The following is an 11005-nucleotide window of genomic DNA, read 5'->3' as shown; positions in this document are numbered from 1 at the left end:
TTTATTTTTAATAAAATCGATTATTAAGTAATTCAATGTTATTCAAGCGTAATGATAAATCATAATCATTTAAATATATAAACATATATATATATATATATATATATATATATATGTGAAATAAACGAGAGAGGAAAAGAAAGAGAACAAGAGCATGGTCGATTTATTGCCTTATCGGCGGATTTACGTTTATTAGCATAAACGAATACGTACGACTATATTCGCGTATCGGAGATTCTAAAAGGCGCGTTACCGGCGGCAACATCATCGTACTCGAACGTTTCCATGGAACAGTGAATAACCTCCTCGTTCTCACGTACGGACACTTAAGAGGCATGGTTATCTTGCTCTTCCCTCTCCTTTTACTTACAACTCGAGCGAAGCCGTGGCCGAGGCGTTATGCACACGCGGACGTTCCGCCGCGCTCTTTGTTTCTTTCTCTGTCTCTGGTTGTTCTCCAAGCAAGCATCAAAGTGCTATATACGCGCTGTAATGTAACAGTTCTTACCTCTCGTCGCCGCTCTCTCGGCAACGAGCCGAGGGTTTCGCGCTCTTCCACTCACCTCTCCTCCCATTTTCTTCCTTTCCGTCTTCACTTTCGCGCCACCATTTTCGTCGCCCGTCGCTATCACCATCACCCACCATCACCATCGTCATCGTCATCGTCATCGTCACCGTCACCAGAGCTGTGGCTTTTTTTACATGTCTCTCTCAGTCAGTCAGTCAGTCAGTCAGTCAGTTAGCCAGCTCAACCAACGACGACGCAGCTTTCGTGCATCCCTTTTCGTTCCCACAAGCGGCGCGGTGGACGACAAGGTGTTAGTCACCTCAAGGACGTTCGCTGTAATTGGGATAGGTCGGATAGATACGTCAGACAGGAGGGGAGGGAGAAAGAGAGAAAGAGAGGAAGGGAGAGAGCAAGATAGAAGAGAAGAGGACAGGACGGGACGGGAGGGGACGAGGTTAAAGAGGGGGAGGTACGTTGAGAGTAGAAAAGCGGTGAGGGGAGGGGAGGGGAGAGGGTCGGGTAGAAAGGGAGGGAAGGTGGGGAGGCGCTGTGACGAAAGTAGCGAGAGCGAGACGGACGCCAGCAGAGTCGGAGAGAACTAGCGGCGATGCGTGCGTTTCTGTAAATGGCGCCTGGCTGAGCGTCGCGCGTCACGGTGTGTGCTGTGGCTCTCTTTCTCTTTCTCGTGGCGCAGCCGTGAGCGCACCAGCGCACCAGCGGTGGAGAGAGCAGTGCGAGAGCAGGGTCCGCGCGCGTCGTCCTCGTCCTCGTCGTCATCGTCGTCATCGTCGTCCTCCTCGTAGTAGTACCGTAGTGCATCAGTTCTGGACCGGAGGTTGTGCCGTGAGATACGCGCGAATCCCAGATGCGAGTGCACGGTTGTTACCGGTGACATCTTTCTCTCGTGATTGGCCATGGCGTGTTGTGCCGCGTCTGTCGCAAGTGAACGTCGACGTTAGTGGATACTCGGCGTTGAATCCGCGGCATTGGCATGCATGCAACATGGAAGAAGGTGCGTTAGTGCTACGACGATAGTGGTTTCCAAGCGAGGAGAGTTCCGCGACAGCAACGCCGCCTGCACACGGAACGGAAGAGTATATCTCGGAGCTGTTATCGTCTCTCCTACTTCTCTCTCTCTTCTCTCCTCCTCCTCTCTTCTCTCTTTTCTCTCTTCTCATCTTCCTCCCCCTTACTATCCTTGCCCTTACTATCAACAGTGAGCCGCTTCTTCGCCTTTGTTCGTGGATCCGCGCGAGCTCGTTGCCACGGGCACTACGGAGGCCGCCCCGCAGGTAAAGACCGATTCAGGGCCGACACTGTCACAGTGTGTGATGTGAGCGTGTATGTGTGCGGGCTTGTATGAGTGCGCGCGGACGCGCGCACCACCGAGTCAGACGGAAAGGATAGATCGAAAGGGAAAAAAAAAAAAAAAAAGAAAAGAAAAGAGAATGCTCGTCACGATGCGCCGTTCCGTCGAGTTTCGTCATTCTCGGTGAGAATACCAGGCGAAAGAAGGAATAAAAGTGGAGTGCGAGGTTAGGAAGTCGAGTCTGTTCGCTGATCGGCAGTCGGCGGCGACTAGGTGAAAATGTAATTAAATTTCGTTCCGCTCGGCTGACGTGAAACTGTGCGCCAGTGTAAGTCTCTCTTTCGATATACTCTGACGCACACGCGCGCGCGCGTCTACTACGTGTGTACGTACATACGCGTAATACATCCGAATGAAATGCGAAATATTTAGTAGTATACGCACGACGCGAGCTGAAAATAGATGCCAAAGATAGACCGAGATGAGAAGAGGTAGTTGACCGTTCACTTTTTTTTTTTTTTCCTACGTATCCCTCTTACGTACGCGTGTACGCACGTACGTGCGAAAAAAAAATCTATGGATCGTCTTTTCGGCCTGTATCGATTTTATTTCGATATAGCCCTGCCATGTGCAGTTGTGCGTGCAATATCGACAGGATCGAGTAACGTTGAAAGGTTTTTCGAAACGTAAACGATGTATGTAATTTATATTTGTTGCACGGCTGTTGTTCAGAGCTGCGTAGACATTTCGACGTTGTGCGTGAAAACGTACGACGAGAGACTCGAAAGGCTCCTCGTATACGTAAAATAGTTAGGCTCGAGTTGTTCTACGTGTAAAAGCGCAGTCGGTATTATCGTCGATTACGGAGGAGGAGACGGTAAGTTCGCGGTCTTGCAATCAGCATCGTGAATCAACAACCGTGCGTAAGATTCATCGTCGTCGTCGTCGTCGTCGTCTTCGTCTTCTCAGTGAAGGAAAGTCTCTTTCGTGCGAACCCGTGGAAACCTGTTCTCCGTCGCGAGTTATTTCGATCGCAGCGATCCACGGTTTAATTTCTGCCTTGAATGCGAGCATGCGCATGCGTCGCGACACGGCTGCTTTGCTATTCTCACCGAATAATTTACGGCACGTGAGCTCCACGGGATCGAACGCGTTCGTGACACACGAGCGATATGTATTGTATATGAATCAAAGATACCTGTGCTTATCTGAACTGAACGCGATACATGCTTAGGCGTGACCCGCGACGCAACGCGACTATACGTAGTAGTAGTAAGTGCAACGTGAATAGCTAACGATCGCCCCTCAAAGTTACCATCGATCGGACCGCAGATTCGTTCGATGAATTTGTCGTTCGACGTCGTTTGTCGTCCTTACGTTTACCGCGTAATCGTCTGGAGCTGCATGCTCCAATGCCAACGATTATACGACGATTATGATTGCTCGTAATTGCTTTCAGGATCGATAAGTTACGATAATGCGGTGTAAGGCGAATTGTCGGCACGGTCTCACGACACGAGAACTGTGTATTTACGAGCGTGTCACTCGTCTCGGTGAGATACTCGGAGATGGAGAGAGATGGAGTATCGTTCGCGAATCGTCCGTAAAATATATAAAACCCTGTATAAAACTTAAAACCATTGCGAACCTTTTAGTTTTCATGTTCACGTCGATGAACGCGTTAGAGGTTTTTTTTTCCCAAATGAATCCCCTAATCGATCTAATCTATCTAAGCTTTCATTTGATTCGTTTTTTTTTTCTTTTTATTCAAATTCAACCCTTTGAACTCGTGCGTCACGCTGACGAGACCGTTTTGAAAGTCATCACGCTTTAAAAAATTAGATTATAATAATGAATAGATAAAACGAAACGTTGGATTTTACTGCGTTGTACGTTAATTTACCCAATTAAGTTTGACACTACCAGAATGGTCAAAATGATCGATTCGTTGGAGATTTAAATGATTTTTCGTAAAATGTATAAATAGAAGCTTGTATACTTGTATTATTTTCCAAGTTCTTTATTTTTTTTTTCACTTTGATGAAAACTTTACGATTTAATTGCCGTTAAAATAAATACGAGTGGACGCGTGACAAATCGAGTTCGAAGGGTTAAATTTAATAATATGGTAAAATGGAGCGAATCTTTGAATCATACAAGTTGATCAAATCTGATACTTATAATCGCTAATACTGTTTTCGAAAGTTTATCTATTCGTCTATCAGTAATAACGATAAGAACAACAACAACAATAACAGCAATAATAATATTTCCACGAGCGTGTGAACGAGCGAATAAAACGAAAGAAAGATTCTTTGATTTCCGCACTTATCTTTCTGGGAATACGTGGCCTAGAATCGGCTGCCGCAACAACCATGGAGACTTAGTCAGCCTGGGTGCAACGTGGTAGGGATATAGGTGGGGATAGGATTGTTACAATGATCCAGAGTGAAAGAACGTTACAATGATCCGTGGAACAGTGCACTTTCGTGTATTACGGTGAATATTATGCATCGTCGCGTTGATTTCATTTTCTTCGGGGTTACGTCAACCGTTAACACGTCGAGCGCCGAATTCAGTTTTCAGCAAACTGTACCAAAATGCCTCGCAGAGCTAAAGAATATATAGTTTTGCACGTGTTACGTATCTTCCAAACTTTACACGTGCATCAGAAGTGGTACGTGAAACATGCGAAAATATATATTTTTTAACTCTTTCAGGGCTTGAAATTTATTTATTATGTATGTACAATAAATTTTGAAACCAGAAAATACATCGTACAATAAAAAAAAAAAAGAAAAAACTTTATTCGTGTTAGAAATTCACAAAAATAAGGAAAAAGTCAAAGCACAAAGCGGAAGTTGCATTCGGCGTGTGCACCAAATTAGGTTATAGTCGATTTCAATCAGCCGCCATGTTACATATTTCTTGTTAACATTAGTTTGGAAGATACGTGAAACGTGAGAAACTATAATATGTATTTTTTAACTCTTTGAGGGCTTGAAATTTTTTTTATTGCGTACGTACGATAAATTTTGAAACCAGAAAATACACTATACGACGAAAACAAATAATTTCTTTATTCGTGTTAGAAATATACAAAAATAAGGAAAAAATCAAAGCACAAAGCAGAAGTTCCATTCGGCGTGTGTACGAAATTAGGTTATAGTCGATTTCAATCAGCCGCCATGCTGAATACTCTTCGCTAGCGTTACGTGCTTAATTAACACTAACATTGCAACCAACAATTGTTGCAGGCAATTTTTGCGTACGTGGGGCACGAAAGTTCGAAGCCGAAAATACGCGCACTTTGATTTTTCACGGATTTAAACGTGATCCAGGCATAGTAGGTTTTTGCAGTACCTGGCTGCAACTACTGTAACTGGCTTAGTTCTGTAATGGCTTCAGCATGTTTCTATTTACTGGCTCTCTCGGTATCGCTTACAATCAGCTGCGTTTCGCGCGTTTTTTTGCTCCCTACTCCGCTGAATAACGATTATCCGGTACACTTCGGTTTCTTTCAAACGAAACTTCTCGACTAAGTGTTGACCAAAAGTGAGGTTAACGCTCGATGACACGCGCGCGTGTGTGTGTGTGTACATATATATTACGCATTCTCGCTAAACGTGTGTAACACGTTTGTCCTTACGCGCAAAAATATGATTTCGTAAAAAGAGCTCATGCAAGTGCATGAGATGGTGATTCTCAGGTAAACAAAAGAACTTTCGCTGCTCGGTGCACTGATGCAGGGCAAACGATGAACCAACTCTGAGCGATGCAACGACTCGAGGCGCGCGTCCGACCAGAGTAACGTTGCGTGGCGAGGAATATCTCTCGTGTTTCTACGATGTTTCTCGTCTTTTCGACGAGAAAAAGTTCCGCCACAGTCGTTGCATTACGCGCATGACCATTCTCTCACGTACACAGTCTGAAATAGCACGTTGCTCCTTTCCATCGTTCTGTCGTTGCAATCTCTCTCTCTCTCTCTCCCTCCCTCTTTTCTCTCGTTTGTGATTCACCGACGGCGGTTGATTGTCATCCAGCGCGTTCCGTCGTCCTTGATACATACGTCGAATCTTCTCCGTAGATTCGACTTTTACAAATCACGGGACGCATCGAGGGACGATCAAAGGGAGAAGAAATGAAAATTGCGTTTCGCCATCTCCGCGGGGAAGAGTAGGTTTTACCCGATGTAGAAATATCTCGCGTAGCCCGAACCGAATGGTTGTTGCTATGTGCGGTTTCTTGCTCTTTCCCGTGCACGAGGTCGTTCGTTGCTTTTTAAAATTTCTACACGTTTCAGAGATAATCGCACCTCTTTGCTGCCCCTTTTTTCCCCTCCCTCTCTTTCTCTCTCTCTCTCTCTCTCTTTTTTTTATTTATTCATTCATTCATTCATTCATTTATTTGTTTTGTCTCCTCTTTTTTTTTCACGATGAAATTCACGCAGCACGAGGGGAATCGAATCTCCCGGTGCCGGTTTCGCATTCGTCGAGGTACGCGTTCATGCCACGCGATTATTGAATTTTCCTATAAATAGCGCGCTACAAACGAAACAAAGGTTATTAATATTGCCGTTCTGAAATACGCATATACCGTGTAGTAGAGCGCGAGAGGAAAAGCTCGGTGTGAGTGTGGGGGGAGGGAGTGGGAGCTGATGGTCGAGAGGGGAGAGGCAAGGGAGTGCAAGAATGGCTGCTACCAGTGGCCACAATGCCAAACGACCTAGGAACTCGACTGTCGTTTCCTTTACGGTACGTTTTATTATCATTGCCAATCAATGAGACATTGGGCAGGCGGCCATCGGTTATGAAACGATTCCGCTGAAATTCTCGACGGCCGAAACGGTTGCCGAGACTCGCCATCGCATCGATGGAAAATGTTGGCGAAAAATCTCTTACGCGGTGATTTTACGGGCTTTTGCTTGCGGCCTAACCGCGCTGTTTCGTCGCTATGGAGAAGACCGGACGTCCGCGTTGAGGACGTCCGTCATTTTGGGAGGGCCAGCTGTTTACTTTTGCTAGGAGGAACACTAGAACTACCAAGGACTAGGAAGCATAGAATTTTCGTCGATGTTAAAGTGAAAAAGGCAGGGAAAACAGCGAGACACAATAAAATGCACAAGCTTTTATTTACATATTTCATGAAAAATCATTGTAATCAGTGTAAAGATATGCTGTCTTACGTTTGTAATGTGTCAAACAAAAATGACGAATTGATCATTTTGACCATCTGGGTAGTTTTAGTGTTAAAAATCTAAGCAAGCGTCCGTCGTCCGACGTCCTGTCACCTGTTTCCCACGTAGAATTTGTCAATTTTGAACGAGTGTCGGACTACTGTTGCGAGTTTCACGCGAATCTCGTCAGTTCTGTATTGATTCGCGATTTCCATAGCAGTTTGCGACGTCGGGGGAAACCGACGTTTGCTTCGACGTTGAAGCAAAAGTCAACCACGCCGTGATCTCTGGGGACGTACGCGTCAACGAGAAACCTTTTCAGTTCAGTGCTCGGAACTCGGTCCCGATCCTGGTCAAATCTGTTGCTAACCGCGGCGAGTCGACGAGGAGAGTCACTGAGATGCTCGCGCATGCAACTCGTCGTCTTCGTCTTCGTCGTCGTGACGCTACTATCGTATCACTGGTACATATGCACGATATATACGTATATGTACATATATATATATATATATACATATATAAATATATATATATATATATACGTATAGGCAGAGCTATGCGAGACTGCAACCTACTACTCTTTTAATAGACGACGGAATAGGCCTATAGACACGCGCTAGACGTGGCGCGTCGCGCGTCGCGCGTCGTCCACGGTCAATGCTTGGCACATGGCGACATCGGCACTGAGAGAACGTTGAATGAAATATTTTCGAGAGCGTATCCGGTTGCGTTCGCGCGCGTCCGTCCGCCTTCGATTGGCTTCGACGACGATTGTTGTTATCATCGTTACCGAAACGGACGATCGGTACCGATCGAGCATCTCTTTCTACAAACTGTTTCGAATCGCGCGGCCGACTCGAAGAAGCGGGAGCAAAGTTCTTTTCCAGTCCAATATACAAATTGTACACCGGTGGTAGGCATTCGTTTCCGATTACTTACGAGCGACGGACGGTTCGACACGCTCGGTTAGATTGAGCGTGCGTCGAATTGAAGGTGCGGAGAGATTCTCATCTTTGGGAAGAGAGAGGAGGAAAGATGATATGAAATATATATGTGTGTGTGTGTGTGTGTGTGTAATACCAAAGGACAGAGAGAGACAGCAGTTGTTCTTTAAAACGACTAGCGTCAGTCGGAGCTGTTCTTGGATCATGAGGCTGAATCGAGGTGCGTCACCTGTATGCTCTAGTGACTCTGGTGGGTGATCAAACAAATTACATTATGCGGAATTGCAGGCTGAAAAGCCCGTCTATTAACCACCGTCTGCAGCCATTGCGGGCTGCGTTGGTACGGACCGACACGTGTATGCATGCGAACGAGATACGCGTGACGCATATATATATATGTATACGTATGTATGTACGTACTATAAATATATATTTATATATGTATATATGTATGTATGTATGTACGTACTATAAATATATATTTATATATGTATATATACGTCTATGTATGTACTATTTACATATGCATATATATTTATGTGTATATATATATATATACATATATGTGCATAGATACCTACGTACATCCGTACGTACATACGTAGGTAGAGTAAAGACTTTCGATTGATTCTGCGTGTAATAATAGCACAACAGGGTGGTGCTGCCGGGCAGTCCGCTAGCTCGCAACTGATTATGAGCCGCACAGAGCAATATCGCTAAGATCACTCTGCCAATTATCCCCGATATCGATCTGTATGTCTCGTCGCTCCGCAAATGAAACTGCGATTTCGTCGAGCGGCAATTCGAGCAGGCACAAACAAGAACGATAAAGTGAAAAAGGAAATGTCACTGATTTGTGACGATCGCGATCACGCTAACACGCTTAAAACGTGCACGTGAAATTTCGAAGGGTAATCGTCCTTTCCTTTTTTTTGAGACCAACATCATTGGAGGCGAATTGTACAGAATGAGCCTTCCAAAAATAATGTCACTTCCTACTAAAATAATAAAAAAACAACATGAAATACTGGCGGTCAGCGTTTGAAAGGGATAATTTCTGAAACGCAGTGAAAAATCATCACGTTTGAGCTTTGAAATTAATTTGAAATCAATGACATTGGATTCTTTTATTAAAAGAAATCGGTGGCGAAGAAACTTCTGGTCCGCCCTGTACTTTTAATTTCTCTTTCTTTTTTAACGATCGTCGACGATGATAATTCTCTGCCCCTTGCTGGATTGTGTATACATATATACATAATTTTGTACTCGCAACGTTGTGTCATATCGTTAGTTCCACTTGCAACGTTCGTTGGTCGAACAATTTTCAATGTTGCAAGATCAGAGAATTTTTTTTTTCCTATCGAGTCGAGTTGACGCGCGTTGATCGGTCAAATTGAAGCGCGGAGTCCAGAGGAAAAAATTCACAGTCGGAGGGAAAACAACACAGGAGACTGCCTTATTCCAGTGTACGTGTATCTTACGATTATTCGAGAGATTCGCGAAATTGCTCGTCACAGGTATCTGTATCCTGTCGGGGAACAACGGATGTTCCTCGGGCAAATGTGAAAGTTGAGCCGAGTTCGAAGAGCGAATGAATCGTAGCCGCTTTATTATTAGCGCGAGATCGATAAGGAGTAATCTACATATCGGGCTCCCGTGGTTTTTCTAACGATAATTTGCAATACGATAAAGTGCGAGGACGCCTCTTGAACTGATACGCTTGTAAATGTTGTGGCGGCGTGCCTCGGTGCTGTGCCGTTTTTATCTGAGTCTTTAATTTTTTCCGCATTTTTTTTCCTTTTTGTCTTTTTTTTTTTTTTTTTTTTTTTACCACTACTACCAGACAGCAGCTAAGGCAATTATACACCGTTGCGATTGTGGTTGACAATGAGACAAAAAAAATAAATAAATAAAAGAGCTAGAGCTTGATGACGCTAATTGCCACTATGTATGTTCTCTTAATACGAAGGATAACGTATTCTTGCGGGATTAAAAAAAAACCACGTTTGAATAGTGCCATCCGCGCGATAGCGCATTTTTGACGTAACCGCGAAAAAATTCCAAGAACGCAATAGTAATAAAGTAGATAAAGTAGAAATATGTTTATGTGCGTGATTTGGGTTGAAATGAAAGTAACTTGAGGACGAAACATCAATACGACTTGCGACAGTATGGCACTATAATTGAACATTGCGTGTACATCGCGTCCAAACGTTATTCGACGCGAACCTGAACAGCGCGATCGCGCTGCGTGGCACTGAAGCTGTTTAACACTAGATTTATTTAACCAATCTAACGATGGAAGCGTAAAATGAGAATAGGAGGAAATTTACAATAGAATAGAGAGCACAAGCCTCTGTTTGTATATTTTACTAAAAATCATTCGGGCCTCTGAAAATACATTATTATAAATATATATATATATATATATATATATATACAGAGTCTTTCGTAACTTGTGGGACCCACTTCGGGAGTGGAATGAAAAAAAGTCATATAAATATATATCCTATCTGTCTTCGTTTATGAGATATAATGAATTCTCTGTTTTAATTACTTTTGCAAAAGATGCTCGAAATGACCAGCTTGCACTTGAAGGCAAGCCTGCACGCGTCTTGTCATTCATCTGGTTACTCTCTCTATCGTTCCTGGTGTTTCTCGAATTTGTCGAAAGCCTTGCTCTATTCTATTTCGTAGTATTTCAGCATGTTCAATCGATGTTGCGTGCACAATAGATTTCAAATGTCCTCACAAATGAAAATCTAATGGATTCAAATCCGGAGAACGAGCAGGCCATGCAATAGGACCTCCACGACCAATCCATTTATTTGCAAAGCGTTGATTTAAAAATTGTCTAGCCACTCGGCTAAAATGCGGTGGAGATCCATCATGCGTAAACCGCATACAAAGTCTAACATCGACTGGAACTTCCTCTAATATTTCGTGTAAACGCGTGCTCAAGAAATCAACGTACTTTGTGCCTGTTGGTTTCCCATCAAGAAAAAAAAGGTCCAATTAAAAATTTATCAATTATTCCTGCCCATACGTTTAAACTAAACTGGTGTTGA

The 11005-nt window shown here is 43.9% G+C and overlaps 1 protein-coding gene across 2 annotated transcripts in view; it reads left to right on the top strand.

The window, feature by feature from the left end:
* The first annotated feature begins 1122 nt into the window (after nucleotides 1-1122).
* The window catches only part of LOC122533405 (putative transcription factor capicua), a 58518-nt gene continuing 48635 nt past the window's right edge, over nucleotides 1123-11005 (top strand). For both annotated transcript variants that reach the window (XM_043663056.1, XM_043663055.1), the window contains exon 1: nucleotides 1123-1800. The gene's annotated coding sequence lies outside the window, so the exon portion shown is untranslated. The remainder of the gene's footprint in view (nucleotides 1801-11005) is intronic.

Source organism: Frieseomelitta varia, unplaced genomic scaffold (assembly GCF_011392965.1).
Source record: "Frieseomelitta varia isolate USP_RPSP 00005682 unplaced genomic scaffold, Fvar_1.2 scaffold_524, whole genome shotgun sequence".
In the NCBI taxonomy this organism is placed as follows: Eukaryota; Metazoa; Arthropoda; class Insecta; order Hymenoptera; family Apidae; genus Frieseomelitta; species Frieseomelitta varia.
This window is presented reverse-complemented; position numbering and strand designations above follow the sequence as displayed.